This window comes from Lathamus discolor, chromosome 18, assembly GCF_037157495.1.
Source record: "Lathamus discolor isolate bLatDis1 chromosome 18, bLatDis1.hap1, whole genome shotgun sequence".
NCBI lineage: Eukaryota > Metazoa > Chordata > Aves > Psittaciformes > Psittacidae > Lathamus > Lathamus discolor.
Window position 1 is genome coordinate 6,600,709 of NC_088901.1, and position 20,398 is coordinate 6,621,106.

Here is a 20,398-nt window from a genome sequence, read left to right on the forward strand (position 1 = left end):
TCTGCCCATGCCAATACTCACCCCCGTACCAGCACACAGCACCCAGCTCTGCTGTCATCCGCTGGTACATGGGGCAGGATGAGGGCTGTGCCACACACCCCAGCCCTGCAGTGGGAGCTGGGGTGGGGGGCAGCAGCAGGACCCTGCCTTCATCCCGCTGCTTGGATCTGACCAGGAGATTTGGCCACCCCTTCCTCTTCAAATTAATGGCTGTGCCGTGAAGGAAATTGAAGCCATTATCTTAGCTTGCATCCTTTATACCCACCAACTTCAACACTTGACATGCTAATCACAAGCTAACGAGGAAGGGAGGCGATTTCCCACGTCAGACCTGCAATCCAGTGCATCTGGCAGCAGGAGTGGGCAGCATCCTGAGCCGGGGGCCGACCAGCACCTCAACACCAGCACCCCAGCCCCTTCCACCCCACTGCAGTCCCCCAAAGCTGCTGCCACCCCACGCTGTCCCCATCCAGGACCCTTGTGAGGGATGTGGGGTGATGCCGTTGCTCCCTGGGGACGTGTAGCATCCCTGCTACACGAACAGCCTCAGCGCCAGCAGCGCGGATCCCAGCTGGAGGAACCAGACCACCCCTGCTGCTCCCAGAGGAAGGGAAAGGCCCTTGGAAGAGATTTCCACGTCCCCTCCGCCCCGCAGCTGCTCCCCCTGAGCCCCGGCGCACGCATCGCACCCGCCGCAGGGCTGCGTCTGCCCGGCCCCATCCATCCTCAGCCTGGCCTGAGCCCAGCCGCCAGCCGGCAGAGAGCTCTGGAGTCCATTAACATTCCCCCCGAGCGATTGTAATCCCCCCCTCTCTGTGCCCTGGCTCTGGCTTTTAACTCGGGTTTAATCAAGCCCAGCCTGGCGCCTTCTAAATCGACCGGGGCGGATGCACCGCACCCAGCTTGCCGCATGGCACATGGGTGCTGTGGTGTGCGCGCTGCAGCGGGAGGCCGGGGGCAGCCCAGGGCAGATCCATTCCAAGAGGCCTCACTCTCCAGTGATTGGAAAGGCGTTTTGGAGCCGGAGGAGCTGAGGTCAGCAGAGCCGGGGCCAGCAAAGGCAGGGAATCAAAGCAAAGGCTATTGCAGGGGTTGCTGTTAATGCCGGCTGGATGAGGATGGCCGCGGGGGGAGCTGGCACCGAGGGGGTGGGCTGTGTCCACGAGGGCGGGCTGGGGTCCACGGGGAAGAGGAGGGTTTGGCTGCTGGATGCTTGGATTCCTTCTCAGCACCCATTGATGGGGGGACAAGGTCTGGGGGCTCCACTGGGCTGGGAGGCGATGCTGCCTGCACCCATTCTCCTAACCAAAGCACTAAGGTGTTCGGGGAGCCCAGAGGGCTGCAGGGGGATGATGCCCCTCCTCCCACCCCACCACCCCACCCCCCTACTCCCCGTGGGCTTCACCAGATCCCTGCTGTAAAGGAGCAGAGCCCCCCTGGGGGTCCTGGATGGAGGCTCTGTGGAGTGATGGCTGGCTTTTTCCAGCCGTGTCCTGCAGGATGGAGGGGGGGAGCGATGCTGGCTGTGGGGCTGGGTGAGGGGTCTGGGGTGATGTGGGTGAGCCAAGGGGCAGGACATGGCATTCTGGGGGCAAAGCATGAGCCAAGTGGTTTTTGGGGGTCCCAGCTGTGTGGGTTATCAGCAGTGGCAAAAGCGTGGAGCTTCCCGGCTCCTGGGAGAGGGATTAAGGGGATTATATTATTGTTATCACTGAGGGGGGAAGAAATGAGGAAGAAGCCTTCATCGCTGGGAATTGTGCCTAATCAGAGCTCCCTGCTTCCGCACAGACAGCCTGGGATGGATCCTGGTGGATGGATGGCATGCTGAGTATGTGCTGGGGCTGTGGGTGCCTGAGTGAGGACCTTGCATTAGGACGAAGGGGACACCTATTGACACCCCAGCATCTATGCAGGATGGGGACAAACTGGGCTGTGGTCACCCCCCTGCTTGCTGGGCTATGTCCCATGAGGTGATGCGCTTAAGGGGCATGCAGGGGTTAGAGCGCATACTAGCATGTGGGAGACATGAATGAGATCAACACGGGCTCTGAGTAAGGGGAGCAGGAGGATGAGGAGGATGAGGAAGGTCACCAGCTGAGCCAGGTACCCATGAACCCAGGTCTGGGGATGGAGATACCCCAAGGACACCCATCACAGCAGCTCTTCCCGCAGGCTTGGGGAACCCAAGGACAACCTCATTCATTACAGCCCCTTCCAAGCAAACACCTTGAGTTTTGCCTTCAAAACCCCCCATTTCCAGGCAAGCCCTGCTCAAACGTGGGCTGCAAGCACAGAGCAGCTCCTCTCCAATCCCACCTTGCCCATATCCAGGCTGAAGCCAGCACCATCACCACCAAAAGCTCATCATTAGAGCTGCTTCCCCACACCCTTCCTTTAGTCTTTTATTTAGACTTTCTGGCTCTTGTTTTTGCACCGGTGAGCGCTGCTGGAGCGCACAGAAATCCTTCAGATCTCGGCTGGCAGCAGAGCTCTGCCTAATCATAGTCATTATCTGGAAGCAGGTAATGGGCATCTTTCCCATGTTAATGTGAAAACAGAAGCAGCGAGAGCAGGACACTGGGGACGATGGAGCTCGCTCCCGCTCGCTGCTCCTGAGCAGGAGTGTTGGGTGCTGGTGGCTTTCGGGTGGGTGCAGTGAGGGGTCCAATGGCTTGTGCTCAATACATCAGGCAGGCAGGGGCTGCATCCTGCATGGGCAGAGCCCGTCCTTGCTGCCACCGCAATACAAGCACCGGGCCTGTGTTTTGGGCAGCGATGGTGGCGTCTCCCTCCTCCCTGCGCCACCGCCGGCGCTTGCCCCCGGCTCGGCCCAGGGTGGCCGGGTCCTCCGCTAACAAGGACTCGTCCCTTTCATCGCCAGGGGCGGGAGGGGCCGGAGATGGAGGTGAGAGGCGCGGGTGCCTGCCGGGGCCGGGAGGGGAAGGCTCCGTGGCGCTGGAGTTTCGTTTGCTGCGATACCATTAACGAGTGAGCAAAGGTTGCGGAGTCTCCATGGAGACAAGACAGCAAAGAGAGCCCGAGCGGCTCAGCGCCGGGGTTACAGTTGATTAGGAAATGTCAGCGCAACAGCAACTGCCCGGCGCCACGCTGGCCCGGGGACCTGTGCATCCCATCATCGCAGTGGTCCCAGTGCATCCCATCATCCCCGATGTCCCAGTGCATCCCATCATTCCTGGGGTCCCAGTGCATCCCGTCCATCCTGGGGGTCCAAGTGCATCCCATCCATCCCAGTGTGCCACTGTACCACCACATCTTTTGTGCATCCCACCCATTCCAGAAGTCCCAGTGCATTCCAGGTACCTCATGTGCATCCCACCCACCCCAGTGTCCCACTGTATCCCATCTGTCCCATTGTCCCACTGCACCACGGGTACCTCATGCATCCTGTGTGTCCCATGTGTCCTGTGTTCCCTGCCCATCCTTGATGCCGCACTGCATCCCAGCTACCTTGTGCATCCCATACATGTCCCAGGCATCCTGTACACCCTGTTCATTCCATGCGCACCATTGCATCCCTTGTGTAAGGCTGGCACATGGGCTCTGATAAGGTGCCGTGGAGGATGACCCCTCTTCCCATCCCCAAAGGAGGCTGGACAAGCCGGATCCCACCTCATTTCCCCAGGAGCAAAGCCTGGGCTGAGGGAAAGGGATTGGGATGAAGCTGGAGGAGGGGAAACAATTTGTGCCAGGGGGTTATCAGGCTGTGGCTGGAGCCCACTTAGGAGGGAGACAGGAGCAGCACAACTGCCCTTCCCCAGCCCCTAGAGCATCCTTTACCTCCAGCAGGATGCAGGGAGGCACCAGGCAGGCGAGAGCATCCCTCTTGTACAGACACAAGTGTCAAGGGGTACAGGGAGGGGGCTGGCTCCTGCAATTTAGCAGGTATTATTTGGCAGCTATAAACAGAGCCTCTCGCACAGCCAGGGAGAGATAAAGGTTGCAGTGCAGATACAGATTAGGTGGTTCCCTTGAGGCTGTGACACCTTGAGATAGAAGCAGCTCTTCTTCAAGGGAACAGCTTACTGGCAGCCTGGAAAACCTGGAGCTGAGCAGCCTCCAGCAGCACCTCACCCTTTGCTTTGCACCCATAGGATTGGGATGTGGGGTGCTGGGACAGGATGGGGAGCCTGATGGTGCTGGAAGCACCACGAGGGGCTGAGCATTGCACTGAAAGGGGATAATGCAAAACCAGGCAAGAAATGGCTGTTTGCAGCACATGTGTGTGCCCAGGAGGCACCAAAGGGGATGGGAGCAGTGACAGAGAGACCCAGGATGACTGTGCCCATCAGTGATGCCCATGGCACAGATGACATGGATCTGTCGGCTCCTCAATGGGAGTAGCAGTGATTTAATCCCCATGGTTTGGTTAATGCACTCTGAGCATCCAGAGCTTGGTGTCCTGGTACCCTTCACCCTGCTCTGCAGCCATGAACATCACCTTGGCTCTGCTGAGGACCAGGCTGAGCTGCAGGATGCTGCCAAGGACCCCTAAGTGGCGCAGTGATGGAGGGACCAGGATGCATGGCCATGTGGAGTGAGTGGGACCCATCCCAATGGCCCACTGCCAGCCCCAGTCTTTAAACCAGGCTCATTTAAGCCACCCCCCGAACCCTGGTTTGGGGGCTGGAATCAGATGGGGTCTCGGGACCCCCTGCCCTCGTTTGGGGGCTGGAGGTGAATGGGGCCCCCCCATCCCTTCACCTTCCCTCCTCCTGCCCCCCATCCTCGTCCCTTAATCCCCACCCCACACTCCTGCCCCACAGCTCCCAGCCCTGACTCCCAACCTGTCCCCCCCGCCCCAGCTCCACTTGCCCCCTCCAGCCCTGGAGTGACTCCCCCGCTCCCCCAGGTGGAACTTTCCTCTCAGGGTATGAGACCATAGAGGCGAAAGGCAATACCAAACGAGAGCTCTCCCGGGGAGGGCAGAAGAGACAAACTCCTTTCCCCCAAAGCCGCCTGGAAGGATATTGAGCTGTGTCCCTCACAGAATTGGATGCATGTTTTAAAGATGTTGTGGCTTTGAGTGGTGAAATTCCCCCTGGAATTTATCCCAAACCCGTCCGAGGCTGCCCCCGCCTACTTCCCCTAATGGTACGTTCCTCCCTGTTTACTCTCTTTGCGCGGCCGCCTTGGGTGGGGTTTTTCCGCTGCTCCAGTTCCGTACGCAAGTAGCGTAGGGCGGTTTTGATGGACAGCCAGCATACCCAATAGTGTGGCAGCGTCCTTGGCGCACTGGCCAATGGCCCTGCGGCCGGGCGGAGGCGGGGCTAGGCTCAGGCAGGGCAGGGAGGGGAGCTGTGGAATGGCGGACGGCCGGGCTGGCCCGCCCTGGTGGTAACGGGCCGAGCGGGCCGAAGGGGACAAGCCGCTGCGAGGGGTGAGTGTGAGCGGGGCGAGCGGGGACCCCCCGGGCCTCCCAGCCCTCCTCTTATTGCTGGGAGGTAGGTAGAGGCGTTGGGGTGGGTCGCTAGGCCCTTGCCAAATAGTGAGTGGTGAGCTGAGCCTGCCGGTGTTTCCTGCCACATAGTGAGCCGCAGAGGTGCTGCACCCGGTGCTCCGGTGTGGGGCGGGCCGGGCCCCGGCATGGGGCCGGGAGCAAGGGCACGGCCTCAGCCGCAGGCTGACACCGCCCGGCCTCTTCCGGAGCCATGGCTCGGGGCAGGGGGTGCTGCCTGCTCCTGAGGGGAGCAGAGCCTGGTGCTGGGGTAATGGCTTGGGGGAGCTGGGGAGAAAGGGGGGTGCTGCGGGGTACCCCTGTGCTGGGGAGCGGGGGTCTCTCCCTGCCTTTGCTGTGTGATGGGTTTGGCATCAGTGTGTGAGCACAGGCTCATGGGAGTACCTTCTCTCTCCTGTCTTCCTGCCCTTCAGTGTGTCTGGGTGCTCTAAGGAGTTGTGGAAGCCCCTTGGCTATCAACTAAACCCCACAGCTACTTGGGGTAAGGCTGTGTGGGATGCTCTGGAAAGTGTTTTCCTCATTAAATCCCTAGGCACTCTGAAAAGAAGCTGTGGAGGGTGTAACGGGATAGGGTTGGGTGGTTTAGTCAAATTCCCTGAGCTCCTGGTGCGCTCAGACCATAGAGTCATGGAGTGGTTTGGGTTGGAAGGGACCTTAAAGATCATCTAGCTCCAGCACTCTGCCACAGCATATGTAACAAGAAATAAGTTGTTAAGGAAAATAAGTTGTTAAGGAATATCCCTGGGGTTTCACCTCACTAGTGATTAGGTTTGTGTTGAGGTTACTCCTTTGAGGTACAAATAGCTGATGTCCTATGGAGAAAGGTAAGGGATTGCAGCTTCTCCCCATTAGCTGTTGTTTGACCTTAAGGACCTTCCTGTTGGAGATGTATTCTTTTGCTGACACAGGTTTCCCATTTGGCATCACTGGTTTACTTCCATGAGTAGCAACAACAGAATTGGGCACTTCTGGCTAGATCAGATCAGATGTTGGTGGACACGAGATGATGTTAATGATGAAGTACAGCGTGGCACACAGTGGTCCCATAACTGATGGAACACTCCAGCCCTCACTTGTGTGTCCTTCCCTATGGCTTATGAGCTGGAAAAGTTGAAAGTGGAAGATGTGAGAAGCCAGCACCATGTGTATGTGCTTCCCTGTGACAGAGCTGATGTTGCTTTATGGGAAGTACCCAAGTCTCGAAGCTTGGTCACACGTGGAAGGGGAATAGTTCTGTTTCCCACCCATCTGCAGGATTGCAGCACTTCGCATTCTGATGTGCCCCTTAGTGACCTTGAGCGGGGTTTTGTCATAGGAACCCATACAGAGTTGAACGCAGAATTCAGTTATGACCAACCCAAACCTAAAGTCTCCCTGCTGGTACCACCAGCAGTGTGCTGATAGAGTGCCTTTGGAAACCCGCTGCATTCAGAGCCAAGGATATAGTTTTTCCAGGAGGCTGGGGAGGAGCAGGCCTCTGCTTGCTTCTTCATTTAAGGATTGTGCTTGAAAACACCAAGTTTGAATGAGAGAACTTGACCCAAGCTTTAAAGCTCTACTTAATGCTGTTGTTTGCTCAACCTATGATTGTCACTATTGTCCCTAGGCGGGTTGGGGATCAAACCATGGGCCTCTACCTTCCAAAGCATGTCTTTCTGTTTGGTTAAAAGCCTTGTTCTGTGTGGGGTGAGGAGCAGTTTTACCAGCTCTGGGTAGCCCAGCTGAAGGTGAAGCCTTGCTGGGAAGATGCACCTTTTCCAAGCCTTACAAAGTATCAGCGGTGTAAGCAGTGATGCCACTGCCTGAGCCTGGGCTCTGGGCTCACTCCCAGTTCCTCACTTGAGCTTCTCTCTGGTCTGCGCTCCTAAACCTTTCAGCTCTGGTTTTACAAAGCTCTGTAGCTAGAAGGGTGCTGGTTCAGAGAATCCTAGAATGGTTTGGGTTGAAAGGGACCTTTAAGCTCATCCAGCTCCATGGACAGGGACCCCTTCCCCTGGAGCAGCTTGCTCCAAGCCCCTGTGTCCAACCTGGCCTTGAACACTGCCAGGGGTGGAACATCTGAACCTTCTCTGGGCACCCTGTGCTAGTACCTCAGCACCCTCTTCTGCCTAAGAGCACATCTCAGTCTCTGGCAGGTTAAAGCCGTTCCGCCTTGTCCTGTCCCTACATCCCTTCTCCAAAGTCCCTCTCCAGGTTTCTTGTAGCCTTTTTAGGCACTGGAAGACTGTTATAAGCTCTCCCCTTGTTGTACAAGTTCTGTTTTAGTTGTGGAGTGGCTTAGTGAAGAAGAGTAGAGGCTGGAACTGTAGCCCTAACGTCTCTAGAGTTATCACTCTGGGGTTTGGAGTAATGAGTTAATAGTAAAGTGCTCCTAAGCAGAGGATAAAACTGGTTTCCTGATGAATAACGTGACACGCTGAACAGAAACCGGTATTTTTAAGCTCCAGCTCAGAAGGTATTTGTGAGCAGTGATTCATTAAAAAGAATACCACGTTTCTGAGAGCGACCAACCCAGTTTCTCAGCATACTTTGAATACATCTCATTCTTCAGGGCTGGTCTAGGAAAAGTTGATTTCATTCACAAAGGTTAGATAATCATGCAGTGTGGGTGGAGGGGTTAAAACTTCAGCGATTGCCTCATCTGCAATAGAGTTACAGCAGCAAATCCACCTCCTGGCTTGTGTGTTTCAGTCTTTTCTGTTGCTGGAAGAACAAAGAAGGTTCTGAGGATTAATGTTTTCCCCAAATCAGGTTTGTTTCCTTTGACAGATTCTAATAAGGAAGATTTCAACAAATGGAAGGCTCAGGTTTAATCCCTCTAGATAGTTTCTCTCTGTGGTCTCAGATCTTTAATGTAAGGTTTCTAGTTTGCCTCTGTGAGGTTTGGTGATCATACTTAGCCTTTGGTCATTCAGCTGAGCAAAATACATTGCTGTGTGCACTACATGAGGCGACACCAAAGCAGGCAAAGGATTGTGTTTGCATGCGTTGGGGCTAAAGTTCCTGCTGTCCCTGCCCACAATGGAACAGCAGCAAAGACACACACTGCCAAAAGCTGCTTCTAAGGGTGAAAGCAGCTCCTTTCTACAGTAACACTGTGCTAAATGTGCAGGAAGCAAAGCAAAAGGGACACTTTCACCTTGTGGAAAGCAAAATGCAACTGTTTTCCCAGACTGTCTTATAGTGCATTACTGTTTGCAGCAGCGCTTTTGGTTTCTAATGGGAGCTGTAGTAAGAAATGGTGTGTTTTGAGTGTTTATTGTCGCTGTGGAAGGGTCAATATTAGTAAGATTGGGCCCTTACTTACCACAGATGAATGTGTATTGAAATATGGGAGGTATTTGTAAAGAGTGGGTGTAAAACAAGGCATGTGGAAGTGGCTTCTGGGTAATAAGCAAATGAGTGCTCAGAACAGAACCACCCTGGTGACATTGACTTCCTTTGGCTTTTTGCAACTCTGTAACAAAATGCCCTCTTTTTAAGGAGGGGAGGGACCAGTGCTGCCCATTGCGCTCAGAGGGGGTGTTTGCTAAGGGGAGCTTCTACAGGAGGTGATCACATTCGGCCCAGTGCTGCTCGATGATCACATTCTCCATCCCGAGCTCGCCCTCGATGCAGTAATGGGCTGGGAAATAGTTCCTCTGGATCCTCCCTTAATTCCTGGGTTCACAGGAAAGCTTTCCTGGTATTAGGTTGCTACTGGAGAAGTGGTAGAGTGAAGCCTTATCTCAAGTATGCATCTGGCAGGGGCTTTGAGGAGGGAAAATTTAAAGGAGCAGCAATCTCGATTAGTCTCTCCCAGCTGGGCTCAGCGGTGACATGTGCCATTCCCCCAATGCCTTCTGCATCATCTCCTCTTTTAGAGCAGTATCCCAGACCTGTTTTGGGGTGAAGTGGTGCTTTAAAGGGTGCTGTGATGCTGAGAGAAGAAGGGCGGGCGGGGAGATGCTTCTGATGCAGCAGCGTTGAGCACTGCTTCTCTTACGGTTCTGCATGGGAGGCTCTTGCTGTGCCACCACTGCAGAGGAGCTGCTCTGAGCTCACTGGTGACTTGGAGACTGTGCTTCTCCTGTGTTACTGTTGGAAGCAGTGAGCACTCTGGGGCAGACAACACACAAAGAGCTGTCTGCTCCAAATGGTTTGTTCTTGCTGCCATCAATCAAACCTAAACCCTGAGTTTCTTACTTTGGTTTCTGCTGCAAGTGCTCAATAAAAATTGAGAAGGTCTCTTGTGTTGTGTGATGCAGGCAGATAAACAAGGCCCTCTTGAGAAGAAGGTTAATATCAGTGGTGATGCATTTATTTGAACAACTCCTTTATGAAGCAAAGACACACATAGATTTGAAATTAAAATCTCCTAATTGTAAAGTGAGGGGTATGAAAGGTCTTTTCATCTTGCATATGATAAATGGGGGACTTGCTGCCCTGGGATTTTATGGATGAAACTCCTTTAGGGAAGTGAAATCCAGAAAGAACAATGCTGGAGAGGGACTCTTCATCAGGGGCTGTAGCCATAGGACAAGGGATGATGGGTTCAAACTGAAACAGGGGAAGTTCAGGTTATATATGAGGAAGTTCTTTACTATGAGGGTGGTGGGACACTGGCACAGGGTGCCCAGAGAAGCTGTGTCTGCCCCATCCCTGACAGTGTTCTAGTGACCCTATACCATGTCACCCAAGGTTGGACAGAGCCTTGGGTGACATGATCTTGGGTGATGTGTCCCTGCTCGTGGCAAGGGGTTGGAAATGGATGATCTTAAGGTCTTTTCCAACCCTAAGTCTTCTATGGTTATGCTTGATTCCATGTGGTCTCCAGCTGCAGTGGGATGCCACAATGTGGAAAAGGACAGCAGGGAGAACTGTTGCTCTGTGCTTACCTTGTTCTCATGCTCTTTCTGCATTGCTACCTGGCTGCTAATGGATGGAAGCTGCTGATTTATCTGGAGACTGGATGACCCAGCATGGTTACTCTGAAGTCCTGTGGCATGGGGTTTCTTGTCTAGTTCATATGCTGATGTTTCTGATGATGTTCCAGAGCATCTTGTGAGTCTCCCTTTCTCCCCACTCATAAAACTGGGCTAATGACTCTGGCCTTTTGTTTGTAAAGCAAAAGGAAAAGGATCAGCAAAATACTGCAGCTTATTTACTATCATTAATGGAATGATGAGCAATGCCACTCTGTGCTACTTCAAAGCACCTGCACTTATAAGATGCTGGAAATCCCTTGAGAAGGAAAATGTTTCAGATGGAAAAGAAGGAGGGGGAACATTTCTCTGATTCTCTTCTAAGTGTAGTGTCCTGCAAGGCACAGAGGTGCTGTCTCCAGCCATCTCCCCTTCTGGCTGGGGTATTTAAAGCAATCCTTGCTTTTCCCAGAACAGACAAAGGCTGGTGTCACTGATCACACTTGTGCAGAAGCTGTTCCCATACTGTGGGCTTTTGCAAAGTACTTTCTTGACCTATTGTATTACCATTAGTAAGCTTGAGTGTGGTTTTAATTTCTCATTTCCTCTTTCACTGGATGCCTTTTTCCTCCTTCTTAAGAGTCTGTCTTCAAGTCATTCTATAGCAAAAGTCTCTTTCTGCTGCTCCAGGATTGAATGATGCTTTGCTTTCAGGTGGCTCTGTGCTGGAGGGCTTGAAGGGGCATTCAGAGGAGTCCATCAGCCACAATATCTGATGGATTGGTGTAGCTGCAGTTCATGCATGGATGTGATTTAATTGGGAGGGGGATCCGCAGCCCTGCCTGAATGGATGGGTGAAAGCTCCCCAACCATGCCTGAGCCCCGCAGAGCTGACTCAGTGCTTGCTAGAGTGGAAGTGAGTTCCCTTTCAGGCACCCTGCTTTTGTGCATGTCAGGAAAAGCACAGGCTCTCATGGCTTTGGCCTTGCAGCTGCAGAAAGCAACACCCAACCCAACAAAACAGGCACGAGAGAACTGTGCACACACCCAGATCCTGTTCTTTCAATGCCAGCAGCTGCTCAACCCATCCTCTGCTGAAGGAAGGCATGGAGCTATAAACACAGCTTGTGTCAAACCTTTACCTTCTGGCTAGGGCAGCATGGGATAACTGGCTGCTTCGCTTTGGGAGGCTAAATTAAACCCCTGTATAATTAACTTACACAAAATAGCCTTTTAGTTGCAATATGGTATTATGGAGGTTACATCTAGGGGCTGGCTTCACATGAGAGGGTTTCCATAAAGCAGCTTATTCTAGACCTCGTGGTGAACTTTAATAGAAAGACTTGTATCTTTAGCATCCCTAATACAGTCTAATCCCTCTTCTTCCCAAAAGTTGGGCTCAATAAAGTGATTATTTCAAACACTTGGGCATAGTTTTGGATGGGCCAAACTCAGAGCCTGGAGTTTGTGCTGGGTATAGCATAAGGTGAGATCACTGTTGGGCTTGAAACATGCAAAATGGCTTTAAAAGCCTCTTTTCCTGCCTGTCCCAAGGAGATTCCACAGGCATCTGGCACCACATCCAAGCTGGAATCTGGCTCTGCTCTGGCAGACCAGGGGGGCTTTGCTGAAGTCTTTGCCTAGGAGGTTGCTGGGTCCTGCTGACTTAGATTTAGAAAGTGAGGCCAAGGATTGTCATGCTGTTGAGCAAAAGCAGGAAGCTGCTCCTTGCAGCTCCCTGCAGCTCTGACTGCAAATCCCAACTGGATCATGCACCATGCTCTGCACAGGTATCTTGTGTGTGCACTCAAACCAGACTGGGTGTTGCTGGGGGCACCTTAAGGAAGAGCTGGGTAATCCCAGCCAGGGGCAGGGCCATCCTCTGCTTCCTCTTCCCACCCTTGGCCAGGCCAAGCCATAGGAGTGGGGAATAACTGCCTGGAAAACCCCAGCTGCCTGTGGCTTTTTGTGCTGAGGGCCTGCCTGTTCTCCCAACTGGTAGTACCCATCTCACTTGATTCCTGCGATCCAAAATCCATATTCAGGATCTGTGTGTGTAGAGATATATATATATATATACACACATATATATAAATATATGTTCTTTTCCCCCTCCACAATAGAAACCCCATGTTTTATTTTGCCTTTATAAAGACCCTGTTCATAAACAGGTTTAATTCAGATGTTCAAGGCTGTTCTCTTGGATTTTTTTTTTTTTTTTTTTTTTTTGACAAATCCCAACATATAAAACACTTCTGGAAGATCTCAGCGACTCGGTGTCACTTCTTTTTTTCTACTCCTCATGTCAAAGGTTAACTTAAAATATTAATGCTGCAAAGATTCATTTGAAGATATGAAAAGCATTCGGGCAAGACTACATGTACATATTGTAATTACTTCCTTTTTCTTACAATTAAAGTAATTGGATTATATTTAATGAGCTATTTACATTTAATAATTAAGGCAAGACTTATCTTTCCAGTATTCCCCAAGTGCAGCAGAAGGGTGGGGGCACTCAGAGCTGTGATATAATTATCCAGGCGTGAGTTGAAACTGAAAGAGCAGTTGAGCTGTATAGAAAACACTTGGAACTGGTTTGTTCCTACTCTTTTCATTAATCAAAATAGTTCAATGTGTGTTTAAGGAGGGGAGGCTGAGCCGAGCTGCAAATGAGACAGAGTTTATCTGCTCAAAAGGAAGGTTAAAATCTGTTCAGGCTTCAGGAATAAGTCATTGAGAAAGAAACCTTCCCCCCCCTTCCCTTTCGTATTAATTACCCAGTGCTGCCCTAGAATGGCAATGTGCTGATGTATTGTGAGAGCTGGGCTTTGCACCCCTGCTTTGTCAGTGCTAACGGCCACGGGCCCTGCCTCTTGCTGGAGGAGGCTGGTGTGAAGGGAGGCAGCAAACAGGCTCACATTAGCAGGGATTCAGCAAGGTTTGCAGTAGCAGCCACGCACCATTTGTGGGAGGGGGCCTGCGGTTCCATGCAGGATCCCTGCAGCGATGGCACGAGGCTTGGCTACCTGCAGTACCTCCAAAGGAAGCTGCTGGGTATAGTGCTGCTCCTCTTGTCACCTGCCACTGCAGCACCACCTTTTGGCGTAAATTCAGTGCTTTGAGGTTGTGCCCAGAGAAGCTGTGGCTGCCCCATCCCTGGCAGTGTTCAGGGTGCTTGGAGCAACCTGATCTAGTGGAAGGTGGCCCTGCCCATGGAACTGGATCATCATTGGAACTGGAGGTCCCTTCCAGCCCAAACCAGGCTGGAATTCTATGATTCTCCAGAGCTCATTTTGCCTGGATTGGGACAGAAAGAATGGGGTGACTTTGGCAATGAAAGCTCCTCAACTTTGACCTCTTAAGTGCTGGGTTTTGGCGGGCAGAGGTTTAGTAGACATCTTTCTCTTGGGTTGCAGTTATTGCTCAGGGGCTTTGGCTCTGGGGACAGGCTAAGAGTGACGCTTTGAATAGTCTCATTCTGTTTAGAGAGTGGTTTGGGTTATCAGAGACCTCCTGCTGATGGGCTGAGACCTGCCCAGGTCTCTCCCCTAAAGTGGATTTGAGAATCCTGTAGTGATTTGAAGAACCTATAGTGGAATTTCTCTACCTGGGAATGCTTTAGGAACACCAAAGCAACCTGTTGATTGAAGCTTGTGCTACAAGGTCAGTGTCAACAGAATAGCATGCGTGCCAAAATTATTCATAGGTTGAAGAGAAAGCATTCTGCTCCCTTTGCTGCTCCTGTTTCCTTGGAAGCAACAAAGCCAGAGTGCTGAAGGAGCCCTGCCTTTCTCCTGATGTATATCCTCATGGCAAAGACCTTGAAACCTTTCTGTTCCGGAGCTTTAATTCCAGTGTAATCAATAGTTCTGTATTCTGAGAATCCAATCCCTGTGACAGCTCTCTTTAATTGAGCTAAACTGCCTTTCTCTTGTCACATCTCTTCTGGAGTTGTATTGAAATGCATTTGTTCTGCCTGGCTCCTCATCAGGCATTGATAGGAACACCAGGTGACCCTCTTTGTTTAACTTGTTTTGCAGCTAAATGAATGGAAACATTAATTAGGGCGGGGGGGCGGGGGAGGGGGGGAGGTTTAAGCGTAAAACCCCCTCTAGGTCAAAGTATTGGCTGTATTTGCACTCCATCAGGAGCTGGGAGGATCTGCCTGTTCCCTGTTGGTGACACCCCCATCCTTCCACCCCCAGGCTGGTTTGTGCCAGCAGTGAGTCCCTCTCCAGGAGAGCTTGATTCCAGCAAGATCCTCTTAAGGAAGGCTGATAACCAAAGTCGAAAGGGAAGAGCCAAATTTCCAGTCACACCTGTGCAATCCCCTCGAGGGCAGTAAATGATGATGATAATGCGGGAGCCAGACACAAAAAAACCAGCAGAAAATGGCTTTCTGAGACTCTTTTGCATTTCTCAGAGCCAGCAGACTGGAGGGGAGGGGGGGAACAGAAGGGGAAGGAAATACAAGAGTATTTCTACCCGGGAACACAGCAGGCTGATGTTTGTTGTCTCAAGGACTCCACACTGTGCAATGTGTCCTTATTGTGAGGGATCAGGGCTGTTCCCAGTGTCACTACATCGCTGTGGAAAGGGGCAGTGCTGCTCTTGCCCCATGCTAGTGCTGAAACACCTCTTTTGTAATGCAGATCGTACCTGACACGTCTTGAGTTGGTGATTGAAGCACAGAATGGTTTGGGTTGAAGGGACCTTAAAGCTCATCCAGCTCCAGCTCCTGCCATGGACAGGCTCACCTTCCACTAGAGCAGCTTGCTCGAAGCCTCATCCAACCTGGCCTTGAACGCAGCCAGTGATGGGGCAGCCACAGCTTCTTTGGGCAAAGAAGTGGGTTATTACTGCACAAAGGGGTTGGGGGGGTGGGGGGTGGTGTGTTTGTGTTCTCCTGTATGGCTTTCAGTCGATTCTGCTTTGGGAAAGCTGTTCTGTGGTGCTGGATGAGAGCACAGTGCTCTCTCTTAGCGCCTGGTGAGCAACCCAGGGTGGGTTTGACCCCATGGCTCTGGGGGAGACCCATGCATCTACCCCATGGCTTTGAGGGGAATGGAGCACTGTGCAAGGAAGCAGCCCTGCAGCTGCCCTTCACTGCTGACTCCTGCTCAGCTGCTGGCAGGTTGGGCTCTTAATGACAGATGAGCCTGTGACGTGGTTTTGGGAATGAATACTTGTTACAGCTGGCGGGCTGGAGTAGTTTAGGCATCACATGGCAGTTTGCTCTATAATTTCACTCCCTATTGCTCAGATGCAGCACTGATTGCTAGCTCGCTTCCCGAGCATGGAACTGTAGCATTTCTGATTGCTGCATCCCACTTTTCGGTGGCCGCATTGTGAGCTTGGATCAAGCCCTGAGCGCTCAGCAGAGCCTTCCCCTCAGTTCTCCATGTGTGTATGTGTGTGTGTGTATGTGTGTATATGTATGTGTGTGTGTGGCTGCTGTTTCCCTTCCTGCTAGTCTTTTGGGGTTACATAAAAGCTAGTCTCTTTCTGGCCATTACAGCTACATGGGGGAGTAGTTACTGCTGAGAGAAGCTTGGAATTTGAAGCAGAGTTGTCACAGACATTAGAAAGAACAGTCAGGCTGCGTTGGCAAGCGACGGAGTTCACTCTTATTTCATCCTGATGGGAATTTCAGATCTGATTATCTCCTTTCTCCCTCATTCCCAAACCTGCTGCTGTGTCTCGTCCCCTAATGGGGACTCCAAAAGTCAGCTCTCCTTCACTATGCTGCTTGTTTGTGGCCAGGCAGAGGGGTTGGTAAGCTCTGCTGAGGGCAGGAGGATTGGTCACCCTGGTCAAGCTTAATTCCCATCTCCCTCCAAAATGTCCTCCTTAGGTGTGTTGTGCTGCACCAGGCACGATGACAGATGATAGCACTGCTGGGGTTCAGCTTGATTTGCAGATGGTCCCTGATCTAAGAGGTTGTGTGTCACATTGAGTGGGGCATTACCCAGGTGACCCCCAGTAATGCTATGCTGCTCCACTACCAGTGAGAAGACCCTTGAAAGGTCTCTCCCTCCAACTCACCTCTTATTTACAGCTCTTTGTGTGCGTCACATACACATCTCACCTTGTAGTGCTGCCTGCCTTCTCTGCACCACCGTGGTGACTGTGCTGTCTGCACAAGAAATAAAGGCTCGTTCCTCTCTTGCTGTGCACTGCTCTTTGCTGCTCTGCTCCAAACTGCTTGGTAAGGAGTATTTGCTCCAAACTGCTGCTTGCAGTTGACAGAGCTTGAGTTTGCCTCGTGCTTTGTTCCAAGTGCTGGATTTGGAAAGACAGCCTGGAGAAGAGAAGGCTCCTTAAAGGGAGACCTTAGAGCAGCTTCAGTGCCTAAAGGAGCTCCAGGAAACCTGGAGAGGGGCTTTGGATAAGGGCCTGTAGGAGCAGGAACTGTTTGAGCTTTAAGGTCCCTTCCAACCCAAACCATTCCATGACTCTATGGTGATTCCCTTTTTCTTGGAGAAATACAAGATGTGTGTGATGGGAAAGACCAGGAGTTGATAGGAGGGGTAATGGGGAGCCGAAGCATGGTGAATCCTGGAAACAAGGTGCCAGTTGTGTGGCTGGAAGATGGGTAGGAATGTAGGAGCAGTGAGCTCAGCTCCCAGGGATCAGCATAAGCACTCTGGGAAAGGGGAAATGGTGAGGAATTCTGGCAATGCCCGCCTGGTGGTGGGGGAAAAGAGCTACAGGGCAAAAGCATGGTTTGGCTTTTAGTCACTGCCGGCATAACAAGGCTTGGAGCCTTCTCTGATTCAAGCCATGACTTGGAGACTGCAGAGGAAAAGCTTGTGGGAAGCAGGTAGGAAGGTTCTGCTTCAGGTGGGTGAGAAAAGGCATTTGTTACTTAAGAAAAGCCCTTACTACTTGTTGATGAGGAGGTGCGAAGCACGGTGGTTGCACATCCATTGCTGCAGCAGTGCTTGGCTCTCCCAGCCAGTGTTATCCTGCAACCAGCAAAGAGCACTCTTCCCTCACATGGTTCAATTCGATGCCTTTGTTTTCCATATTCGTTAGGAATCTGTTGCGGGCAGTTTTCTGTTACTTAGAGGCAGTTTCCTTTGACTGTACTTGATCTCCTCTCCCATTGCAGTGGGATCAGGATCCTCTGTGCCTGTGGTGTGCCATTTTTGCAGGTTCTTAAAACCAGCCTCTGCACCCCAAACGCTACTACTCAGACAGCCCCAATCTTCCCCATTAATAAAGCACTTCTCTTTGCCTGCAAGATAAGGATTTTGGGCCTGGCAATTCATTTCATGTGCTCCTGAATGGTAGGATTTAGTTCTAATATATGGTCGGCACTGGTTTCCTGACAGAGACTAATGCCTGCTGACCACTCTGGCTAGCTGTGGTGGAAAACTGCTGTGCTGTCATGCCCTGACACAGAAAGTAAAGCGGTTCTGGATGGCCCCTGCTTGGGAGCATACTGTCAATCGCTTCCTTAATGACTCTCTCTTAAAGCATAAAAGCAGGAGCCTGGAAAGCTTCTTTAGGTCTGTCCCTTCCTTGTTTCATTTGCTGTGCCTCTTCCCTGTCCCCAGCTTTGTACCTTGTGCTGTCTGCACTGTTCTGCTTCCTCCTTCTCCCTCTGCTGCCATTGTCCCTTCCTGACACTCGATTTTCTGCCCCACCTGAGTGCTGCTTTCAAACTCCACCCCTTGGTTCTCAATACAGACTGTTAATCTTTGTCCCACCTTCCCGTGAGACAGGAAGGTTTTACAGGAGCCCATTAGCTGGTATCTCTGTACAGCTGAGGTCTAACAGAGAAGTGCCTTCTTGGGGGAGCATCAACTGCTGATGTTGGCACCAGGCTCTGGTTGTAGGTCCCGTATTTCCTATCTTGCCTCCACCCTACCCAAACATCTGAAACCTTTAAGCTCCTTGTCCTTCCGCTCAGAGCTTCCTTTAAACCGCCTCTTACCCCTGAGGCTGCTGTGAGAGCAAAGGCTTCTTGTCCCCAGCCCATCCTGTCCTTGACCATCTCCACGGGGTTAATCTCCCGAGTTTGCTGCCTCCTGGGTCACGACTGGGTTTGGGAGTGAGCTCTCTCTGTCGCCTTGGGAAGAAGCCACTGTCGGAGCCATCATGAGGGCGAAACTCTTGCTGCAGTGGAGTGTGGCAGGGAGGGGGTGGCTGCCAGGATGAGCCAGGCTATAAAGGGAGTGTTTTTCTTAGCCTTTAGCTCAGCTGGCTTGCACCGGTGCAGATTCACACTGTCCCTGTGCTGACATTGTTGTTCCTCTGCTCAAAAACAAAGCAAGTTCTCCACTCCTCCTTGGGTTTAGTTTCCAGACATGCTTTGAAGGCAAACGCTACAGAGAGAACATATTCCAGGTCTTTGTTTCTTCATGGGCATTTGGGGCACTGCTCCATGTTCTGTTCCTCGCAGATGAGCGCTACCTGCACCTATCTCTTCTTCTGGGTGGGTCTCTCTTTCAACATCCATGCTCCCATCTCACCCCCTTTCCTGGCTTCTTTCCCCTCATGCTGTTTTCCTTCTGTCTGTCCTGGTCCTTGGAAGGGATCCAGCCAGGCTTTGGTGGATGAGCTGTCTGTCCACTCCGGCTCTGCACATCCCACTGTGGCTGCTCCCTGCGGAAGCAAAGCAGGGAGAAAAGCTGGATGCAGGCAGCCTGCAAATGCCTGCCTTGTTGATGTGAGCTGCCTGGTGGTGCAGACTGCAGTCTGGGGGGAGCTGGGCAACTTTGTCTGGCATAAAGCACTGAAGCTGACAAAGGATTGTAGGGCTGGGCTGTGATCGATAAAACACGTATTTGGAAGTGAAGGTCACAGTCCTTCCTCCCTTCACCCTGTGCTTTAAATATCCCAGCAGTTACTGAGGGCTGCTGCAGTGCTTGGACATGAAGAGCAACACAGACTTCACTGCTTTGTGTTTAGTTCGATGTAGATCTCGCTCCTCTTTTCCATCAGGTGAATGGGTTTGGGACCCCAAATACCTCCAAATTCCTCATAGAGAGTCATTCAACCTGCATCTGCTGGTCTGGGAGCCAGCCCAGTGCTGTGGCTCTTGAACTCCTCTGCCTTAATGGGTCAGATTTAGCAATTCAGAATCTGGCTTGTGAGGTAATTAGGAGGGATAATGCCCACTTCTTCCTCTTAACACCCTGATAGAAAAGCAGCCAGGAAGGCCTCCTGGACCTCAAAGATAAGCTGCCAGCTGCCACCGAGCCTGTCAAAGGGTGGCTCAAAGTCAAGAGCAACCAGCTGATTTTTCCTGGTCCTTGGATTTTTGCTGCTGGTGACAGGAAGCCATGTTCCCCAAGCTCTTCGCTTCCTGCTTTATTTATACCCCCAGCCCCAGCATGCCCATCACATGGCACTGCCTGCTTCGCTGGGGTTCTTCTTCCTCCTCTGACCTAGAAAAGGAATTCTTTCCCCTTCTCAGTTAATGAAGAGCTTGGGATGGAGTTGCTTTCACTTCAGGATTGCAGGAGTTTATTGTGCTCCTTGATGAAGCTGCTCAGCCAAGTTTCCTCCTCTCTTTCAGAGGTGGATGATCCCAGAAGAAGCTTCAATGTTTTGGCCTGTTAGTAAAGGAGATTCTTGTTAGTTCTTGTGCATAAAAACATTTTCTACCTTCTGGACACTGGGGCTTTCTGCTTTATTTGATATTTGTTTTAAAGAGCTGGAACTTTGTCCTGCCTCTTGTCCAATCCGTCTTGACTTCTCTGTGAGCTCCCTTTAGCCCTGCATCCTGATGAGAGCTCCCTCAACTGCTGCAGCAGGAAAACAATGGTCCAGTGTAAACCTCAGCCCCGGGGGATTTCCCAAGGGAAGAGAGGGAGCAGCCTGCAGGATAAGGAAAGTTTCCTGGTCAGCTGCAAGCTCTTCCTGTTGTTTCAGAAGAGCCCTGCCTGTGCTGCTGCAGGAGGGAGGCACCATGCGTGCTTTGCTCAGCTAGAAGACACTGGTTGCTGTTCTTTTCCCCCTAACATCTCCCATCTCCTTCCTCTGGGGTTAAACAACCCTATCAATT

The 20,398-nt window shown here is 51.9% G+C and overlaps 1 protein-coding gene across 2 annotated transcripts in view; it reads left to right on the forward strand.

Annotated features, from left to right (window-relative positions):
• The first annotated feature begins 5,279 nt into the window (after positions 1–5,279).
• The window catches only part of WASF2 (WASP family member 2), a 31,162-nt gene continuing 16,043 nt past the window's right edge, over positions 5,280–20,398 (forward strand). For both annotated transcript variants that reach the window (XM_065697470.1, XM_065697472.1), the window contains exon 1: positions 5,280–5,398. The gene's annotated coding sequence lies outside the window, so the exon portion shown is untranslated. The remainder of the gene's footprint in view (positions 5,399–20,398) is intronic.